Source organism: Musca autumnalis, unplaced genomic scaffold (assembly GCF_047663935.1).
Source record: "Musca autumnalis isolate F117 unplaced genomic scaffold, ASM4766393v1 scaffold_1, whole genome shotgun sequence".
NCBI lineage: Eukaryota > Metazoa > Arthropoda > Insecta > Diptera > Muscidae > Musca > Musca autumnalis.
The window spans coordinates 52410757-52434655 of NW_027411644.1; the positions used below are offsets into that span (position 1 = coordinate 52410757).

At 35.2% G+C, this 23899-nt stretch overlaps 1 long non-coding RNA gene across 1 annotated transcript in view; it reads left to right on the forward strand.

The window, feature by feature from the left end:
* Positions 1 to 247: 247 nt before the first annotated feature.
* LOC141397613 (uncharacterized) overlaps positions 248 to 23899 on the forward strand; it is a 74345-nt gene continuing 50693 nt past the window's right edge. The window contains exon 1 of the long non-coding RNA XR_012411448.1: positions 248 to 2834. This is a non-coding gene — a long non-coding RNA (uncharacterized lncRNA). The remainder of the gene's footprint in view (positions 2835 to 23899) is intronic.

Below are 23899 nucleotides of genomic sequence, written 5' to 3' on the forward strand. Positions count from 1 at the left end.
TAAAGCTAAACGAAAACGAAAGCTAAATCAAGTATGAAAAAATCAAGCAACATACATTAATGTGTGTGTGTGTGGGGATAATGTGGGGATATTCGTAGTGGTGAAAATGAGAAGAATTCCACAGTCATCGACTGTGACAGCATATGTGATTGGTGGTGAATTATGCGTACGGATGGATGGTGGCTTTCATCCAACACAAAAGGGGAGCTCTGGGATACTTAAAGTTAACAGCTCCACTATAAGGTTCAGTAGTCGTTGTCGTGTAGTGGTGTCGCCGTCGTCGTCGTCGTAGAGCGCGTAACACACAAATAAAATCTAAGAACCAGACACAAGGAAAAAATATAGAACAACAACAAAAAAAAATCTATAGAGAAAAAATTTTGAAGCACAAAAAAAAAAAATAAAGAAATACAGGAATATTGCAATATTAAAAAAGAATAATTAAACAAATAAAAAGGAAATTAATTTCATTTCTTGTTTATTCGTGAAAAGAAATTAAATTTTTGGAAAAATGAGAAAAGTCAAGAAAAAAATCCTGTGATACCTGTCAGAAGAAGAAAAAAAAGAATAGAAATTCACAAGGCAATGAGTGAAATGAATGCGTTCAGTGAAAAAATCTGTATACAATAATGGTCTCAGGCCAAACGTGAGGAGGCCAACAAATGTTGTTCTTGTGCGAATATACGAAATACACAGATTTTTCCCTGCAATAAAATTAATGTATGCTCCCTCCCTACGACGCCCCCTTAGTCCAATAGTGAAACTACAAAGTTTACCATATGAAATATAGTTAGAAGACAAAAAATTAAAAAAAAATACATCACGAAATCATCATTAATCGTTAATGAAATTTATAAAAAAATAAAAAATCCTACGACCAATAAAAAAAATTAGTGGAGATTTGAAAAATAATATTTTTTCGTGCCATTTGTAAAAATTTGTTTAAATGTGTGTATAACCATGAACATAAAGAGCAAGAATAAGCATTACGAGGAATCTATATGTAATACAGCAACAACAACAATATCAGTAAAAGGGCAATTAATTAGAGGAAAACGTAAAAAACGTATTTGTAAAGCTCAACGTTCTTGCTGAAATCTCTTTGTATATGGATGACACAACGAGAGAGAAATTGTGAGAGAGATTAATAATTCACCACATATGTTTAACATTCATTCCTCTCCCTAAGCGGTTATCATATGTTTGCTGAGAAGTTTGGCAATTTCCAGCAAAACCAAATAAAAGAAGAGGAGTCCTGGTCCAAAAATAATCTCTAAAAAAGTCACAGATTAAAGTTCAACTGGCTGTCAACAGTAATAAAAACAACAACAATACAGAAACTAAACTCACCACTACCGACCAACCTAACAGACATCATCTTTACATAGCCAGAACAGCCGCGGCAAACAAGTGCAGATTTACCCACACGCACAGTGGCAACATTTTCTTATCAGGCTCTCTCTATCTCTCTGACTTAGTCTCTCTAACTTTCGTTATTCATTGCAAAACTTAATAACAATCAACTCTCCTGGCCATTGACAGGCATTTCGAACACTGACAATAAGCCATAACACAAAAATGTGCGCGTAGGATTAGGCCAGGATAAAATTGGGCTAAAGAAAAAAAATTAAAATAAAATAAAAAATAACTCACCAAACAAAGTTGGATTTATAAAAAAGAAATAAACAAAAATAAATAGTGGCCAAATAAAAAAACAACAACTACAAGACAAATGAAAAATCTTGTAAAAAGTGTAAATATTATTTAAAAAATAAATAAAAAATGTAAATGAAAATCATGTAATTATTTAAAGAAAGAAAAAAAATAAAAATAAAATATTATGTGCCTCTAAACTAAATAAAAATAATAAAAATTAAATAAAAAACACTTAATATAAATTAAAAAATTAAACATCTTTAAACTCCCATTATCAAAAGAAAGAAAATCCAAAGAAAAATCTCTAGCAGCTGTAATTTGTTTCTATCACTCAAAACCACACACACTCAACTCTACAAACAAACCAACAAAAAAATTGGAGAGATTTTATTCAATAAATTATTAAACAGACAACAACTGACAGAAAGGCAAACTTCAAACCACCCTCAAACTCAATCAATAACAGAAGCAGGCAAACACGAATAAGAATAAAAAGACAGAGAAAGGAGACATAGTGGGGAAATATAACAACTTTTGATAACAAAAAAAAACACAAAGTTAAATATTATTTTTCTCTTGGTCTCTCGCTCTCTGCAAAATTCTACAACTTTCATTTGGAATAAAAAAAAACAAAAATAAAAAACCAAAAGCTTTGGCCTTTATCCCAACTCTTCAACTCCAACACAAAGCCACCAACAACAACAATAATCATATACCTACAAAAAGAAGAAAAATAAAAACCAAACCAACCAACAAAAAAGAAATCAAACTCATTATCGTACATTGTTGCATGCAACATGTTTTAATTAAAATAAAACAAAAATAATATAAACGAAAAATTCTCCCTCTCTTTCCACAAACAAAATAATATTAAAACATACATATTTAACAAAAATAATGTCTTTCATTTGCTGAATATTAAAAGAAAATAATTTAAAAAATTAACACATTAACATAAAAATACATCTAACAACTTAAAGTAAATCAACTACATACATAAAGTTTCAAAACAAAACAAAAAAGCCAAATGCAAATCTAAAAAAAATTCCTTCTCCTACTCCAGGATTATCATCATCTACTTTTCTTCTGCGGCATCTTAAATTAATAACAACGAATATTACAACAACGCTCTGTTTTTAGAAAACATTTCCAAAATAAAATACAACAAATATATAATTGTAAGTATTCAAATGTTATGGCGTATACTCAATATGTAAACAAAGTTATGAACAATAATTATACGTTCAGGGTTATAACAAAGACTTCCAATGAAGATAATTTTGACATGTTTCTCTATGATGATTCGAATTCAAATTAGTTCGAATTACCACAAAATCATTTTATTGAATACTATTTTTATTTGCTTAAAGAAAAACAAAATTGGTTCGAATAATAAAAAATAGAAGTTTAGTAAAAATGCCAACGAATTTTGTTTCAAAATGTTTTAGAAAGCATCAAAATTAAATTTCGAAAAACGATGTTTCATGTCCTGGCAATATATATTTTAAGAAAGCGATTTGCTCACAAATGTCCATTGTCAAAAAGAAACAAGTAAGATAGGGTTATAGTCGGACAGGACAAACCAACCCTACTCCACTACACCTGGGCACTATTTTTCAAGGAATTTCTTTTATATAATTGCGACATATTTTAGCCGCCCGGTCATACATACATAGGTTGATATACATGGTAACATACCGCCGTCATTACTGGAGACGTAAGGTATTATTTTCCTTATTTTATAATGATCCATCGGGGCTTTTTCGCTACATAGTATTGAAACGGTCAGCTGTGCCGACGGAGATATACCATCAGTCTCGGACACAAAGAAAATAAGTAAACTCAATACTTATAACATCTCTATGTTTTTTATACCCTCAGCCTTTAGGTTAAAGAGGGTATATCAGCAAAAATGTCTAAAATCGTCTTTTCCATTTCAAAAAAATCAAAAAAAAATTTTGATACTACATCTATGATTTTTGGTACATAGATTAAGAAAAAAATCGTCATTCCAAATCTGTTTTCGTTACCAACTTTGATTGTTGCGCGCAAAAGATATGACCGTTTTAATTATGCTAATTAGAAAAAAATTCTAAAAAATCGCGGCTTAATATAGTAAGCTGTTATATCCAATTGTCGTTAACTGAATTCGCACCCTTTGAGAATATGCAAAAAAAAATTCAAAAAGTTTCATCGGATTCGCGAAAAATTAAATTTGTTAAATAATTTCACGTATTTACAAACATATTATTGAAACAATAGCGCTTATACTTACAAAAAAAATATATAAAAAAATTATAGCAGCATCCGGACATTGTGAGGAATAAAATGAAACCTAAGTCGTGAAGTTTGGAGCTATAGTATTCGTGTTATTTGTAAAAATACAATGAAAATGTGACGAAAAAAAATAAAAATTATGTTATTCTAATTTTATTTTTTTATGGTTTTATAGGAAATGTTGAAGAAAAAATGATTGAGTTCTTCGTCATTTTCGTCCAAATTTCACGCAATAATGAACATATTCCGTTGCAACAACTTTTTCACTTATAGTTTTCCTATTGGCGAATATTTTTAGAACATTATATTAAATCACAAGGAATTCCAATTGTGGCATAACCTTAAAATAATGTTATATTGAATATTACAACATTTGAAACGCATAGAAACCGCGTAATAGTGGAAATCACAAGATGCGCATCCGATTTTCCAAAACAGCGAATCACTCCCTCTTATTTGATATACACTTTGTGAAATTCCATTTGACGACCACGATGTAGCATCAGTTGCATGTTAGGGTGCAAAAAACAGTAAAATGCCCATAATTTCCACGAAGTACATTTGCATTTTATGCGCATCCGATTTCAATGGACACCATTAAAAAATACATCATCCTATGTCATTTCAATGCGATCCATCAAGAACCGTGGATGTAGCATCGCACTCAGTTTTTAGAAAAAATCTATTATATCTCCGAATTCGCGAACGTTTTTCAATATCTGTTTTCGCACATTTTAAATATGCGTTTCGCTCTATTTATCTAAGTAGGAATAACACATCTAAAACGCGTCTAAATACGCGATATTTTCAAAAATATTTTTTGCATATTTTCGAAATTTGAGAGGTATCATATCCGCCGATCTAGTGGATGGATTTAGACGCGCAAAGGCTTGTTAGATTCAGAACGTAAAAAAACTAAATTCACGCGGGTTTCCACTGAAATCGAAAGGCATTTGTAAGTTTTGAATCCAAAAAACTGTTTTTTTAAAAAAAATTACGCACAAAAATTTCGACTTTAAGCTGAGATTGTTGTGAACCTTTGAAGGCTACACGCCCGAGTTATACATCAAAATATGCGTAATCGCGAGTACTGCAATCTCATAATCAGCTTTTAAACGAGTACAGTTGCGCGTTCCGATTAGAGCAAAAATTCAAAAAACCCAATTTTTCAGTCTTCAAAATGTCAGCATCCGTTTGAGATTGATGCGGTGGTTATATTAAAAAATCATACATTAGAAACTTCAACTCTGAAGTGTACTCTTTAACTTCTCCTTTGAGCATTAAGCTCTACATTGTGTTGAAAAGCCACTAATTAAAAATTGACTTAAAAAAACTCGTTTCCTTCAACGATTTTTTCCTCTTTTTTTACATTAATATGACCACTGCTTCCGCTCAAATTATAATTTTAAGAAATCCATCGGTGAATCGTGCTAAAACAGTTTATTTTACCTAAATGCGTTCAAAAGTTATGGTATATTACAACAATTCGCGAGTTACAATACCCCATACCTCAGTTTCAACATAAGTAAATTTTCTACAAAAAGGCCGATATACACTTTGATACGACCAAAAATGTGCCTCATCGAAATAATGGTTTAGACCCCAAGTATGTTTGTACGATATCCGTTTCAGACAATTTTGGGTAGATCTAGCAATGTCCGTCCGTCTGTCTGTCGGTATGTCTGGCTGGCTGGTGCGCACGATTACTCTCGAACGGATCAGTCGATTCGGTTAAAATGTTGGGTATCGGAATATTTTGTCCAGATTTGATTTAAGTTCGAAGATGGGCCATATAGATCCACTCTTTCAGGTACCCCCCCACAAATGTTCAAAAATTGTCGCAAAACTTGTGTGCACGATAACTCTCGAAGGGAGTAACCGAATTGAACCAAACTTTGCATATGACATACATCAGGTTCGAATATGGATTATATCGGTCCACTCCTTCAGGTACCTCCCACACAAAATTTGAAATAAGTGCAGCGAATCGTTATGAAATTTTTTGTAACAGGATGTTCGTGCGGCCCCCGTTAAGTCATTGTAATTTTTTCGAGAGCAAAGTCCATAGTTCCGAGATAATGGCGCATAACCTCAAAAAAAAAAAAAAAACGCTGCACTATGTCACGAGTTCAAATAAACGGTGGCCAAATATAAAAGGAGTTGGCGTTGTCAGATGAATTTTGGCATAAATACTTATAGTTCACTGACAATGTCGAGAGCAAAAAATTGGGAATTCTTAAGGTTCGGTATTTTGAATATTTTAGCTAAACTTCTCAACCAAATTGGTTGAATTTTGAGATGCGGGGTTTTCACTTTACAAAAAACTTTTCCGATAAAAGTTATGGACATAGGTCGTTTTGAGCCCATATAACGGTACCTCCCGATTTTCGGAATTTCGAAGATTTTACATATGTTTCACGCCCAAATACGCCGAAATTTTTCATTGAGGGTTCCCAATGGACCATAAAACTTTTCTGATAAAAATTATGTACATAGGTCCACGTTTTGATATAGCTCCAATAGAACGGTATCGCCCGATTTTAGGTATTTTCAAGGTTTTAGCCACATTAAACAACCAATGTAGATGATATTTTTGGTATTTAGTCTTCGCCAGGTCTTGCGAAATATTTTTAAAGAAAATTGATGGTATTGATTCACGTTTTGATATAACCCCCTTGGAACGGTACGGGTTTTTAAGGTTTTAGCCACATTATCCACCCAAAATTACAAAAATTTGGTGTTCAGTCTTCATATATTTTTGTGAGTTTATTGAATACATCAAAATTTTGTCTTCAAATAAGAGAATTTTACATAATTTTTTTGACCGATTAATGGTCAATAAACGGCACATTTTTTGTTAAAAGTCGAAATTTTGACTTTGTATTATTTTACTTGACGGTGTATTCTTTTTCGGGGACAAGTCCATACTTTTTGAGATAATGGCCCTGGAGCTCCAAAAAATCTGCCGGAACTAACTAAACTTGGTTGTGCCTAACATAACACTCGCGTACATACTTGGATTACGTCCAAATATGGAACGTACATCGTACCACTCCTTAGGGTATCTCCCACACAAAATTTGGAATATGTAAAGTTTAAGGTTTTTCATACCCTCAGCATTTATGCTAACATATACACTTTGGTTTTAGACCCCAAGTATGTTGGGACGAAATGTGTCTCAGACAATTTGGAGTCGATTTAGCAATGTCCGTCCGTCTGTCTGGCCTGTGCGCACGATAACTTTAGAAGATGGGTTATATCGGTCCACTCCTTCAGGTACTTACCCCACAAAAGTTCGAAAATGTTCGGAAAATTTGTGCGCACTATAATTCTTGAAGGGAGTAACCGATTTGGTCTGAAGCTTGCACATCGTAAAATTTCTACAAAACTTAGACGAGGTTCCAATATAGACTCAATCGATAAACTCTTTCGGGTACCTCCCACACAAAATTTCGGAAAAGTTCAGTTTAGGACCTGGGGCCTAATTCTCGCATACGTGATCGAGTTATTTCGATCGATATTTTCAGTATTTGGATTACGGCATCCGTTGTCGAATACACTTTCGAGTGGAATCTTGCGAGTTTTTGCCCGCCACACATTTGCTGTCGAAATTACTATTTTTGTGGCAAAAAACGAACTTTAATGGAACATTTTTGCAATAAAACTAATCAAAATCACATACTTATGACTTTTTCCAATAAAATGAGTAAAAAAATAGACAAAAGGTGACTTTTTCTTAAAAATTAAAAATATATTTTCCAATGCCAGAATGTGATTTTTATATTTTTACATAGTGGAATTTATTTCGGGTCACTATTACTTTTAATTTTTCACAATTTTCTATTATTTTATACAATTCTCATGCTTTCATTTCGTTTCAACGCGCACAACAACTTGTTTGTAATATTTTGTGTTTATCATATGTTTCGCCGTTCGATAACCGTATGTATCGATAACTTTTTTAAATAATTTCGATCGTATAAGGGAATCCAAAAATTTCGATCGTTCGTAATTTGTCTTCGAACAAAAACTCGTTCGATAACGGATGCGAGAATTAGGCCCCTGCTCTCGAATCGTTTTGATTTTTGTTGTAGCATCTTGTATTCACGGCCCCCATACGGCGGTACAAGTTTCATCAGGGGCAAAAGCCTACTTCCTGAGAAAATAGCCTGAAAGGCTCAAAAAACCCCTATGAAACCGTGTGTAGTGGTTGGAGCGTAAGATAACTCTCGAACGGATCTGCCGATTCGATCCAAAATTTGGCCTTCATAATATTTTGTTCAAACTTAGTTTAAGTTGCGGTACCTCCCCCATAAAAGTTCAAAAATGTTCGGAGAAATTGTTCGCACGATAACTCTTGAAGGGACCGACCGATTTGGTCGATACTTTACGCATCCTAATATAGCTACCAGATATAGATCAGGTTTGATTATGGACTATATTTGCCCATTCCTTCGGGTACCTCCCACACAAAATTTCGGATAAGTTCACTTTAAGACCTGCTCTTGACTAATTTTGATTTCTGTTGAAGCAACTTGCAATCGCTGTCTCATTTACAACGGTAAAAGTTTTTTTAGTGGCAAGTCCATACTTCTTGGGAAAACAGCCCGAAAGTTGTAAAAAAACCCTATTGCACCATATGTAGTAGTTGGAGAGCACAATAACTCTCCAACTGATAGACCGATTTGGTCCAAAATTTGGCCTTCGTTATTTTGTCCAAACTTAGTTTAACTTCTAAAATGGCCCATATCCGTCCTCTTCTTAGGATACCTCCCCCACAAAAGTTCAACATTTGTGTCCAACTGCAGTTTAGGTTCTGTTCGGAGATCCTTTGGAAATGTATACCGATGATGTACAGCCATATTATGTTTTCCGTGGACAAGTCCATGCTTCCTGGCATACTGGTCCAACAGGTGAAAACGTGAAATATCCCACTGAAATGACTAGTGGGCGCCATATCAATCGAAAAGATATGACTCTCAAAATAAGATCCACTTCCGTAATACACTATGTCGGACCATTCCCTCCTCCGCAAAACTTTTGAACTTTAATACTAATCTATATTTTTGTCGGCAAGTTCAAATGTCCAAAAAGTGCCACAAAATTCTGAAAATACCCTAAATACATTCGATCTGTCCGTAGATGAAAGGTCCAATTCACATAGGCTGAGGGTATATCTCCGTCGGGCCGACTGATACTTTTTTACTTGTTTTTTTAATTCTGGGCCAATTTCGGATTTGGATTCTCTAACTCATTTTTTGAGTTACCGACAAAAATCGGTAAAATGAAAACGCAAAATTATGAACGAAAATTCAAGTAAAAGTTGACATCACTCTTGCTATTGGTAGAATTTTATGACTACTATTTATTCATCACTAACTAACCGACAAACATCGTTAATTACCGAAATTATAAGCATTTTAATTTTACCGATTTTTGTCGGTAACTCAAAAATGAGTTGCAGAATCTCACTACTGATATGTGCATGGAAGTAATATTTCCATATCCCCAGTTTGGAACAATTCGGTCAGTCCTTTCTGGAAAATTCGGTCTGAAAAATTACGTCAAATTACCCAAACTCGGGCGATTATACCAAATTATCATATTTACATATCGCTTAAGTGTTCCATACGCCATTTGCCCGTTTTGAGATAATCGCATTTTAATGTTTTGCGTCACAACTGTGTGGAGCTGACTAAAGCAAATATTTATATTTTTGACTCGAAATATTAATAATAGTATATAGAACATATTTGCAAAAATTTAGAGGAATATGTATTGGAATATAAAAGTTATAGAGATTTTTTTAAAAAAAGAATTTTTGTCGATTTGTTCCATATCCGCACTTATGACACAAATGTGAAATATTGTAAATCACATGGAACAAAGTGACAAAAAAATGTTCCATATTTGCCTCAATAAATTAAATACTTCTAAATCGAAAATTAAAATTCTGATTTTTGAAATGTGTTTTTAAACTTCTAAGTTTTTAAAATATTAATTTCATAACTGAAAAAACTTTATGCTTTTCCGTCGAGGCGTGGATATCTCGGAAACTAGAGCAGATAGGAGAAATCCGACTAGAAATTCTTGGCCTCTAAGAACGCTATATTATACTAATTATACCTAAAAAAAGTACCTAATTATACCTGAAAACGTGAAATATCCTGAAATCTAGCGGTACCGTTATATGGTGGCTATATCGAAACGTGGACATTAGGGTTATGACTTTTTGACCTTTTTTCAAAAATGATTTCCTGCAGCAGGAATGAATGAACTTTTGCCTCAGCCGGGGCAGCCGGGCTCTGCTAAAAAGACAATAATAAATAAAAAACTTCACAGCAGAGCCCGACTGCCCCGGCTGAGGTTTAAACCTGGGCCCTCTCCAACAAACAGACAATGTTTTTGAGATCTCAGCGTTCTAAGCCACTGCCAATGTATCATATCAACAAACTAGTCGACATGATATCCAAAACTTCAAAAACTAAAAGCATTACAATTCGTGAAGGAAACCCCCCTTCGATTGTATATGTGTATGTATTGAGAAAATGATTCCTAGACAAGACACTAGGGTGACTTGATAAAGAAAAAGACTCCAATAAATACTAGAGTTGTGTAGTACCGGAACGAACTAGTTCATTGGAACTATTCCGAGACAGGAACGACCGGAACGATATCCGACTCGTTCGTTTATATAGTTCATTTCGTTCATCTCGTTCCTTTTGTTCATCTCTTTCCATTCGCTCATTTCGTTGTTTTTGTTCATCGGATTCAAACGTTCTTTCCTATTCCGTGTCTATTTTGTTTTGTTTGCTATTGACAACGCGTGTGTTTGTGTGTTATTAAATAGATCTTGCATTTAAATATCGACATGTGTAGGGAAATAAAATAGATTTTGAATAAAAAACAAGTGTGTGGTCCCGTAAAAATGCAAAACTTCTAAAATAAGAGAACTTAAAGATTTTGGAAAAAATCTTTAATTTACTCACATATCTTTAATATTATTCCTCAAATAATGAGACAAATAACTCGCCTTTATCAATTATAAAAATTAACAAGCAATGGTTACTACTCTTTAATAAAGCGCATAAATTCTATAAAATAAAAAAATATATAACACTAAAAGAACGGCAAAATAGAATAGATTGATGAAAATGAGCGATTTAAACAAAAATATTTGAGTTAAATGTCAAACGAGCGAAGGACTATATGGAACGAAGGAACGATATTAAGGAACTAGTTCCTTTTGGTAAAAGGAACGAGAAAGATCGAACCGCTCAGTGAACTAGATTGCCCAACTCTAATAAATACTTCATAATTACAAATTTGTAAAAATGTTTGTATAAATAGAAGTTATCAAAATCAGCCTTTTTCTTCTAGCCATTAGCATTCAAAATACGCCTGATGAGCCTGGCTTAACCACCAGGCGAAACGATCGTAGCGTAATGGTTGAGTGTGTGGTATTTCGCTAGAATTCATTTTTCAATACAAAAACTCCTTAGGCCATGTTAGCTCGATTAATCCAATTAATTAATTAAACTCTTTCATAAATAATGGCCTTCGTCCTATAAAGGCAATAATAAATAAAATAAAAATAGGTAAAAAAACTTTTTAAGTTAAACGGTTTTATGTTAAACATACATTGCAATGTTTAAGATAAATGTACTAAAAACCAAAAAATAATAAAATAGATACAGTCGTGGGAATTATAAACATATAGCATAGACTAGACTAAAATAAAACCGTGGGGCACGTCAATTGTCTACAATCGTTGATTAAAATTTTTGTTTTGTAATGTTACACTATAATTAGGCAGTCGTTCAACCGACAACGATGGACGTGTGATAAGTAGGGCTAGAATGTGGAAACAAGCTAGCAAGCTCGATTGTAAGCGAGTTTTAGGGTTTCATAGTGGTGAGCGAGTAGGACTTTATCGATTAAAGACAAACTACGAGCAGTGAAACGATCCCTCGCCAGCCAGCAGTGTGAATGTCCAACGATAAACTAGTTGAAACATCTCTTTTATTTACATGGAGTGTATAACTATTGGAATTTCCATGAGCAAGAAGATAGTAAGTAATTTCCTCACCGTCTGAGGGCCAACTGCCTAACGACGAATTAAACGATTCTTCTATCGCACATTAAGTCGATAATTTGTAGACAATTGACGTGCCCCACGGTTTTATTTTAGTCTAGTCTATGCTATATGTTTGTAATTCCCACGACTGTATCTATTTTATTATTTTTTGGTTTTTAGTACATTTATCTTAAACATTGCAATGTATGTTTAACATAAAACCGTTTAACTTAAAAAGTTTTTTACCTATTTTTATTTTCTAGTTTTTAGTTTTTATTTCGCATTCTGTTTAAATCATTTAGTGCTTCATTATTGCAAGGTTTCTTGCCCGTTAGTTTGTTGCAGTCCAACTGCTCTATACGTAGTCCCTGCAAAGATCTTACTCTACTAAGAGCCACGTAGGCTTGACCTTCTTCAAACAGTTTCGCACCTAAGTATACGACTGCGTGATCCACAGAGTTGGCCTGAATTTTATGTATTGTAGAAGCCCATGATACTATTAAAGGCAAAACACATCTGTGTGTATCGCTCACGTTGCTTTGTTAACCTGCTTCATATTCTTCAGGCGTTTTTGACGCCGTCATTTGTGTATATCGCTGACGTTTCTTTTTAACCTGGCCTCATATTGCTCAGGTGTTTTTGACGCTAATTGTTCCCGTCGTTTCTGTAATGGACTATTTTCATCACCTTCACTTTCTTTAGCTCGTTTTGCTTTATACTTTTCTTTCGCTTTTTGAAGCCTTCGTTTACGTTGTGTTGCAGTTTCTGTTTTATTTGTGTTTGTATTTTTTATATATTTTTACCATTTTGTTCCCACGAGTAATGGACTTTTAAACAGATTCAATTTCTAAATTTAAATCTTAATTATACGTCATTTAGTGGCCGCGCCCATCTTAAATATTGAGGTTGTATAGTGCACTGTATTCTTCTTGTCAAGCCCTTTTATTTGATACCCATATTGGTGGGATTGATAAACAATTTTTATCAGCCATTTGGTAGCGGCGGCCATCTTAGATTTCAATTTTGCATAGTAAATTGTATTCTACTTGTAGAGACCTTTCATTTGATACCCATGTTGATGGGATTGATAAAACCTAAGTTATCCGCCATTTTGTAGAGGCCACCATCTTGGATTTTAATTTTATATAGTACATTGTATTCTACTGGTTGAGCACTTTCATTTGATACCCATATTGATGGGATTCATAAAACCTACGTTATCCGCCATTTTGTAGCGGCCGCCATCTTGGATTTCAATTTTTTATAGTATATTGTATTCTGCTTGTTGAGCCCTTTCATTTGATACCCATATTGATGGGATTGATAAAACCTACGTTATCCGCCATTTTGTAGCGGCGGCCATCTTGAATTTATAATGATAATGAATAAACATAATTGTATTGTCACCAAAATCCAAAGTGTATACAAAATTCCAGATTAATCGGTTGACAGGAAGAGGGTGAAATTTGAATTACTAAATTTGATCCAAGAATAAATAATAAAACAAACGGGGTGAGCTAAATAAATTTTTTCAATTTCTGAACTGAAATCCAAACAAAACAGCAAAAAGATCATCAATATTAATTATTTTATTTTTTTTTTATTTTTAAGTTTTTGCCTTTTTAGGGGCGAAGGCCATTATTTGTGAGATTTAATGAATTTAATTAATCGAGCTTTTTATGACCTAAGAAGATTACATTGAACAAGTAAGAAAGTATCAGTCAGCTGAGCCGACAGAGATATACCCTCAGCATGTGCAAATTGAAACACTTTTTCAAAAAAAAACTTATGTATTTAGGGGGTTTCAAAATTTTAGTCGTATGAACCGACAAAAATGTTGATTAGGATTAAAGTTCAAAAATGTTGAGGAAAATGTACTTAAAGGAATGAACCGACATAGACCATGGGGGTGCCATAGGGAGTTTTTACACCCTACGGGATGTTTTCTCAAGAAGTATGGACTTGCCCCTGAAACAACTTTTACCATCGTGATTGAGGCAGCGAATGTAAGTTGCTTCAACCGAAATCAAAGTGATTCAATAGCAGGACTTAAAGTGAACTTATCAAAAATATTGTGTTGGAGGTACGGGATGGAGTGGACAACTATAGTCCATATTCGAACCTGATCTATATCTGGTAGACATTATGAGAATGTGTAAAGTATGGACCAAATCGGTCACTCCCATCAAGAGTTATCGTGCGCGCAATTTTTCCGAATATTTTTGAACTTTTGTGGGGTAGGTACCTGAAGGAGTGGACCGATATGACTTATCTACGAACTTAAACTAAGTTTGGAAACAATATTACGAAGGCCAAATTTTGGTCGAAATGACATTCCCGTTCGAGAAAATCCTGCGCTTTCACCCATACACATGGTGTCATAGGGTTTGTTTTTCAACTTTCAGGCTATTTTTTCAGGAAGTATGGACTTGCCCCTGAGGAAACTTGTACCTTCGTATAGAGGACAGTGAATACAAGATGTTACAACAAAAACCATGGCGATTCGAGAGCAGGTCCTAAACTGAACTTTTCCGAAATTTTGTGTGGGAGGTACTCGAAGGAGTTTACCGATTGAGTCCATATTGGAACCTCATCTAAGTCTGGTAGAAATTTCATAATGTGCAAAGTATGCACCAAATCGGTTACTCCCTTCAAGAGTTATCGTACGCACAAATTTTCTTTACATTTTCGAACTTTTGTGGGGGAGGTACCGGAAGGAGTGGACCGATATAATCCATCTTTGAACTTGAACTAAGTTTGGACAAAATATTACGAAAGCCAAATTTTGGACCGAATCGGCAGGTCCGTTCGAGAGTTATCATGCGCTCCAACCACTACACACGGTGCCATAGGGTTTTTTGTAACTTTCAGGCTATTTTCTCAGGAAGTATGGACTTGCTCATAATGAAACTTACAGCGTCGTATAGAGGACAGCGAATACAACTTGCGTAAACAAAAATCAAAGCGATTCGAGACCAGGTCCTAAACTGAACTTTTCCGAAATTTTGTGTGGGAGGTACCCGAAGGAGTGGACCGATTGAGTCCACATTGGAACCTCCTCTAAGCTTGGTAGAAATTACACGATGTGCAAAGTATGGACCAAATCGGTTATTCCCTGCAAGAGTTATCGGGCGCACAAGTTTTGCGACAATTTTTGAACATTTGTGGGGGAGGTGCCTGAAGGAGTGGACCTATATGGCCTATCTTCGAACTTAAATCGAATATGGACAAAATATTTCGATACCCAAAGTTTGAACCGAATCGATTGATCCGTTCGAGAGTTATCGTGCGCACCAGCCAGCCAGACAGACCGACAGACAGACAGACAGACGGACGGACATTGCTAGATCTACTCAAAATTGTCTGAAACGGATATCGTACAAACATACTTGGGGTCTAAAACCATTATTTCGATGAGGCACATTTTTGGTCGTATCAAAGTGTAAATACCCTCTTTAGCCTAAAGGCTGAGGGTATAAAAATTGATATCTAGCGAAGTCTTACACACACACACACATCAACCACTATGCGACGATCGTTTCGTTAGCTGGTTAGGCTAACATCATCAGGCATATTAGATGTTGTTGTTGTTGCTAGACAATTTTCGCCATTTGGAGCTCCTATTTATACATCCAAGATTGCAATTTTGCATTTGTGAAGTTCAAATTGAAGCTTTTCATTTCCAAAGACGACTCATTTGTCCCCCTTCTATTCCAGAAGTCAATTTTTTCAATTTGACCGATATTATAACCAAAGTATATGGCAACCCTTGAATTTAGAGGTATTTTCATAACTAGAAAAATTAAACTAAGACAATTTACTTTCGCTTAAAATATAACCATTTTTTGATATTTTTAAATACAATTGCTTCTTCAAAATTAGTCAGTTAGTTAAGAACCGCGAAAAATTTAAAGAATAAGTTGAGTTTCGAAAAATATGGAACGCTTAGAAGCGACTTGCATTATTAAATTTTTAAAACGATGTCATGAATTCTTTTATTTTTGTCGTTGGGCGCATCCACTGTGCGCTGGTCGCAGACAGCCTTTGTAGTTACAATTATTGTTTAGCTATTTTGAATTTAATCACTTTAGGCGCTAATTTGTTATACCCTCAACGACGACAATAACAACAACAGCAACAATGTAGCATTGCTTTACATTTTTATGTAAATTTAAAGAACAACACAAAACAAACCACCAACAACAACAATATTTTATTTAATTCATTTCGTTTTCTTCTTCTTTCATTTCACTTCAAGTGACCTTAGCCAACGTTGCGCTCTCCCATTCGTTTTTTTTTCGTTCAAAAGATGCCGTTTCATCAAAGAGAATATTTTATAAAAAACAACATAGTGAAAGTGTTCCACTTCAAAATTGTTGTTGTATTTTTTTCAAAAGAAAATAAAAATGATTTGTTGCAAATGTTGGCGTTTGTGTAAAGATCTTTGTTTGTTGTTGTTATATTGTTTGTTGGAAAAATCATCGCGAAATACAGGTACGAACGTCTGAATCTGTGCATAAAGTGTAGAAAAATCATTGATTAAAATCACAGCGTATGAAAAAGGTGTGCTTGAGAAATAGATGAAATTGTATGAACGTAATGGCAAAGGATGTAATGCTCGTTTCAAAAAAAAAAAAAAATCTGGCAGCAGGGTTTGTAATCTCTGCTCCATAATGTCACCGAAAATATCTTTCTAAAATACGCTGGAATACTGATGGAGCTTCTCTGAAGTTGTTATATGGCTGATTCAGAGAATTTCGGGTGCCTTCTCTGCATAAGCAGTCTCAGCATTTCATTATTGAACTCCCTGTGCACATTTTGATGTTCTATGCCATCAGTTCGATTTGGAAATTAAATCTTAAATAATTTCATTAAATTCACGGTTACGCGGATATCACTATTGAGTTTTTTAACCTTTTAGTAAAATGTTTAAACAATAACCGAATATTCAAATTTGGAAACACCCACGAAATTGGAGTAATGTTGTACATTAACTTTCGCTGGAACATGTGGGTTGTGGCCTTCGGCAATTGTCAATCATCACAAGGGGTAGGAGGCGGAAATGTTTTCGAAAAATTAAGTTAAAAAAATTATCATTGTCAAAGTTCATTCAATACGCTGTTGTGTATGGGAAAACAAGATTGTAGGATGGAGGACAACTTAGAAACTGTTTTACCAATGAAGTTGGTGGCAAAGGTGCGATGGCGCCCACCTAATGTGGGTGCAAGGTGATGAAACATTTTTGTACGCACTAACAAAATAACCCGCAAACCAAACATTTTCTCTTCTACAACGACTTTGAGAATTACTTGTTGTCGTTGTTGTAATTTAAAGTGAAAGAGAAGAAGAAGAAGAAAAAACGGCAACTGAATTGAAGGTTGTATTCTAACAAAAGGTTATTGCGGTATTTTTGTTACGATTTCTATTATTTTTTGTGGTTTAACTTGATGCCATCGCCTTTCCAAGGGGCCAGGAGGGCAATGCAATCAAGTAAATGTGGGCAAATAATGCCATCCATGTACCATGGCAAATCATTTGACATTTCATGAATGGCAAAAAGGAATGCATGTCAATAAACTGAGGTCAATAACAACATTGAAAAAGTTAACAACGGCAACAACAGCGGCAATTTGTACAGCCAAGGTAAATGCGTGAATATGTGAAAAGCATTTTTTAATTTAAAACGAAATGGTATGAATGCAATTCGAATTGCACTGAAACAGTGTTTCAATGTTTTTAAACATTAAAGAAGTGAGCAAAGGCTATAGTAGGGACGGGGACGACTATGTGATGCCCTACATCAGCATTAGGCAAAGGGTGCACGCACGCTCTTTGGGAGCGTACATTCATTCACGTATACGACATGTGGAGAGAACAAAACAATTTAGTCTCAACTGAGCAGGCAATGAAGAAGGTTGTGCGTCGCTTCTTTTGTTTTTTGTGTATGCGTTCCCTTAGCAAAACGACTATTAAGCATGTTATGTCTCCAATACTAAGGAAACAACGAAATGTGCGTTGGTATGGGTTGCCTGATGCTGCCCTACATCACTAAACCTTTGTATAATTAAACGGTAAACATTTCATTTAGGGAGATACTAAAGTTATCAGCCACCAAGATGGCTTAGGGCTAACCAGGGACGCAGTCAGAAATGCATCTCGATACCACCTGGGAGAGGGGGGTGATGTTTAAAGGACAAAATTTGATGTTTTATGAGCAAAATATACAAAACTTGTCTAAAAAATTACCATTTCGTGAGGAAATGGGTACAGCCAATTCAAACCAAACAAGTAAGAAAGTACCAGTCAGCTGTGTTGACGGAGATATATCCTCAGCGATTGACCAAAACAAAACAAAAAAAAAAGCAACAACAAAACCAAACCAAACACAATAATTATGCCATATATAGTAACCAAACTTCTTCATAAAGGACTCGAAATATTAAATTATGTTTGGAAGAAGTTTTTGAAAAAGTTTTAAAGCCATCTTTTACAATAGCCATTTTAGTATGTGCCGGCAGAATTTTGAAGCCTTTGGGACATTATCTCTAGAAGTATTGACTTGTTCCGCAAAAAAATTGCACCGTTCTAAATGAGGCCGCTAAAACAACCTAGTGTAAAGGAAACAAAACAATGCGAGAGGATTTCTAAAACTTCATTTTTTGCAAATTTTGTGTGGGAGGTACCCGCGGAAGTGGAACGGTATAGTCCATATTCCAAACTGATACATTACTGGATGAAATAATACGATGTGCAAAGCATGCACCAATCAGAAATTCCCTGTGAGGATTATCTTGCGGATTTGCCATTTTAATTGGTGCCGTCAGGGTTTCTCGAAGCTTTTAGGCCAATATCTCAGGATGTATGGACTTGCGCAAGAAAAATAAGTGTACCTTCGTAAAGGGAGCCGCAAGGACAACATTCTGAAAAAAATTTCAAAACAATCCGAAAAGAGCTAATAAGATTCTTTTCATCCAATGGAGTGGACCGATATAGTCCATATGCGAACCCGATCTATATCTGGAAGGAATAATACGATGTGCAAAGTTTGGACCAAATCGATTGCTCCCATCGAGAGTTATATTCACACCATTTTACAGAAAAATGTTGAACTTTTGCGAGGAAGATACCCGTAGGAGTGGACCGATATAGTCCATATTCCAACCTGATAGAAGACTAGATGAAATAATATGTGAGGAAGATACCCGTAGGAGTGGACCTGATAGAAGACTAGATGAAATAATATGATGTGGAAAGTCTGCACCAATCAGAAACTCCCTGCGAGAATTATCTTGCGGATTTGCCATTTTTATTGGTGCCGTCAAGGTTTCTCGAAGCGTTTAGGCCAAAATCTCAGGAAGTATGGATTTGCGCAAGAAAAAATATGTACCGTCGTATAGGAAGCCGCAAGGACAAAATACTAAAAAAAAGTTGCAAAACAATCCGAGATGAGCTCTTAAACTTCTCTTTATCCGAATTTTGTGTGGGAGGTACCCAAAGGAGTAGATCGATATAGTCCATATTCGAACCCAATATATATCTGGAAGGAGTAATACGATGTGCAAAGTTTGGACCAAATCGATTGCTCCCATCGAGAGTTATATTCACACCATTTTACAGAAAAATGTTGAGATTTTGGACCAATTTTGGACCAAATCGGTTCATCAGTTCGGGAGTTATCGTGCGCACCAGCCAGACAGACAGACGCCAGGCATGGCTAAATCGACTCCAAATTTTCTAAAACGAATTCCGTCCCGTTTTTCGATGAGGCAAATTTTTAGGCTGAGGGTATAACAAGTAAAAAAGTATCAGTCGGCTTTGCCAACAGAGATATACCCTCAGCCTGTGTGAATTGAAACTTTCATCCATTGGCAATATCGAATCTAATATCGTTTGTCAGATTTGTTTTTCCTTTTTGGAATTATGAACTTGGCGGCAAAACATATTTTTGGTTTGAAGCTCAAAAGTGTTGCGGAGGATGTACTGGAAGGAATAAACCGTCGTAGTCCGTCCATTTTTGAAGTGGATCTTATTTTGGGAGTCATTCCTTTCGATAGATATTGTGCCCACCAGTCATTTCAGTTGGTCATCGTATAACTTAGAGGTTTTGGGGCACAATGTCAGGAAGCATGGACTTGCCCATGAAAAACAGAATATCGCTTAAACAGGACCACAAGGAGTAGCATCGGCATAAACTTCCAAAGGATCTTCAAACAGATCCTAAACTGCACTTAAACAAAATTTTTTAATTTTTGTGGCGAAGGTACCCTGAGGAGAAGACCGAAATCGACCATTTCTGAAGTAAAACTACTAATGGACAAAATATTAGGAGATAGGCTGCCGTTCAAAAGATGTAGCGCCTATTATTTGAGTGACTTTTTTAACTATTGGGGAGGAGGTACCGGAAGGTGTGCACCGATATTGCCGATCTTTAAACTTAAACTCAGTTTGGAAAAATATTAAGAAGGCCAAATTTTGGACCGAACTGGCTGATCCGTTCGAGAGTTATCGCACGCATGGTGCCATAGGGGGTTTTACAGCTTTTGCTCAGAAAGTATGGACTTGCCCTTGAAAAAACGTGTACCGTCGTTATGGGGGCAGCGAATACAAGTTGTAACAACAAAGATAAAAGCGATTCGAAAGCAGGCCTGTATTTTTCGAAATGTTGTGTGGGATTTACCTAAAGGAGTCAACATATATAGTCCATTTAAATCTGATCTTTGTCACGAAGAAATATTACGATATGCAAAGTATGGACCAAATCCATTACTGCCTTCACAAGTTATCGTGCGACCAAATTGTCCGAACATTTTTGAACTTTTGTGGTGGAATTAAACTATGTTCGGACAAAATATTACGATGGCCAAATTTTAGAGCGAATCAGCAGATCCGTTCGAGAGTTATCGTGCGCTCAAACCACTACACATGGTACCATAGGGGATGTTTATACCTTTCGGGTCATTTTCTCAGGCGGCATGGTCTTGCCCCTGATAAAACTTGTACCGTTGTAATGGTGGCAGCGAGTACAAGTTGTTGCAACAAATTGATGTTGTTAGTTTAATTTATGGCGATGCCCCATTTACTACTTCGCCTGAGTCTAACTTCGTCTTATCGTCGTTGACTGCCAGGCCCACTTTGGTCGACTCTTTTTCAATTGTTGCAAAGGTCAATATCATCGGCGTAGACCAGTTACATTATATGTTTACTGTATATTGTGCTATTTTTATCTCTGACCGTATATGCATTCGCATCTCGTACGATTTTTTTTTTCGATAGGACTTGCGGTTTCCAAGCAATATCCAAAAACCTAAAAACCCATAAATATGTTACTTTTCATTTATTTAAAAATCCCTTCGTCGATTTATTTTAGTTTTCTCATCTATGAACATTGTTGATTCAGAATCTGCAAAAACTTCCCAGGTGTAAGCACCTTCCGTTTAATGTTAGTTAAGGCGCACTGTGCATGACATTGTTTTATAAAGAGGCAATACAGTCAGTGCATTGTCCCAATTTGAACTTCTACATCCAAAAATGGGAAAACCAAGGAAAAAGTTTTATAGGTCAATCTTGTAGAAAATTTTCACTGCTACAACATTTGTTCTAATCCTGTTGACAGACTTGCCGTTTCCAAGCAAAATCGTGAAAACCTAAAAAAAATCCCTAAAAATGTGAACTTTGATCGCAATTAATTTAAAAAGCGCTCCGGCGAATTTTTATTTTTCTTACTAGCAGACCCCGGTACGCGTTGCTGGCCCGTAATAAGTTTTAGTGACAACTTTTAATGGACTGTATGCTTGACAATTCAAAAATGGGTATTTTCTACCTCACTTCTTCCGTATATTGTCAAACCGAGGAGGATTTTAAATATGTATATATCAACCGATTTTGTGTGTAACATTTCTTTTCTCTTACGGACTTTGTCGAATGTTTTCGCCCATTGATGCTGTTTAGAATTTATTATCGTCCAAGTCCCCGTGTTTTTATCCTAAAGGGATCTAATCACAAAAGTAAAAAAAATGGTTATGTCGAATTATCCCGCTTATTGAGATTTATATGTTTTAGTTTTTGATGGCTGATGTACCGACCGCTGAACCTCACCATTTAAGGAAATTTGTAAATATATCGCTTTTCATGATCGGGGGCGCAACCAACGTTGTCGCGAAAATTAATTTGCAAGCCGATGCACTCATAAGTTTAGCAAATGTAGCAATTTTTAAACAATAGGGGACCACAGGACATTCCTGAAAATTGCATGAAATTAGCTTCAGTAGTTTTCATCCGTTTTCAAGATATAATAGCTTCGTTCCAGAACTTTTCTAATGATAAAAGTGTTACAAGAGGAAACTGTCGAAAATGAGTTCTATATACACATTTTTCCAAAATGTACGGGAACGGAAAAATGGTAGAAACGTAAAAAAAACTGGAACAAATGTCAAAGTCAGCAAATCAACCAATCAGAAGCCGGGAAACATGTTGCACATTTTTGCTCGCCCAAATTTGTCGTGTAAAACGTTTCTAAAGAGAAAGCTATTCAGCGCCATTTTGGTTCAAAAAGAAGTGAACATTTTGCACCTTTTTTGGTGTATGGGAACGCATTTTGGGGAAAAATGTGCAAAATGTGTTAAATGTGTAAAAACTTTTTAGTCCTGGAACGAAGCTAATATAATTAAAAAAGTGGACGTGGTTCGGTATTTTGGTTCCAAATATGTACCAAGGGTACACGCAACCCCATTGCCTCCTATAATTGCTGAATCTGGTATAATCATAAGTTTGGCTTATACATAGAGCGTTTAAAAGAAAGGCGTGGGGAAGGTACCCCACCTCCTCCAAAATGCAAAAACATACATAACAACGGCAAACCTTGAACTTTTGCTGTAAATTTCATGGAAATCGGTTCAGTAGAATTGAAGGTATAAAATATTAAAAAAAAAAATAAATAAAAAATATAAAAACAGGCGTGGTGGGATCTTTAGGCCCCTAAAAAGTACCTAGATTGTAGATTAATAAATTTCAATTTTTAAACCGATACATTCATAATTTCTGCAAATATGGCGTTTTTTTTAAATATCGCATAGGAGAAATACCTCGCCCCTCTGGAACTCAATAAACTATGTAGCCTGTTTTCGGGCCATTTAAATTTAAATGGTCTCCGAAAAGTGGGCGTGGTAAATTTTCTTTCCACGGTTCCCAAGCAAAATAATGAAAACCTAATAATGGCGATTTTTTGTTTTGATTTTTCATTGCTTTCTGAATCCGCAAGAACTTCCTAGGTGTAAGCATATACCATTTAAAGTTGGTTCAGGCGCAGCGTGATATATGTATAAGTGTGTTTTTCTTTATAGTTTTGGTTTGTTTATAAAGAACTACGGTTACCTTCCATGCTACAAAATTTCGCAACCCTGTTTGTTTAATTGATGCAAATAACTACGCTGTACGGGGTTTTGAAGTTTTTTATGCTACCATTCTAATCAGAAGTAATTTAATATCCCTTTCATTGATCGAATCGGATAAAGTCACCAAAAGCTATTCCTAAATGCGTTTGGTATTTCTTTCTTAATAAAAAATATTAATTTTTTGAAGAAATATCATGGTACAATAATACAGGTAGCATTATCATGCCAGCTGATGGTGTGTCAACTGCATTGAATTGATGTCAAATTTTGACACCTTATGTTACCAACAATTGCCGATGCGGCTACCTGTGTATTTGTACCATGAGAAATATGTATGTATAGGTAGCCAAAATGATCCATCTGTCCATTGCGAAATAATGAAAATATTATATAAAGTATCGAAATCATTCATTTCAATCGTTTCATTTCAATAGCACATTTCACATTTTTATTTGTTACTTCATTTTAGTTGACATAAGTCCAATATCTGGGGATATGT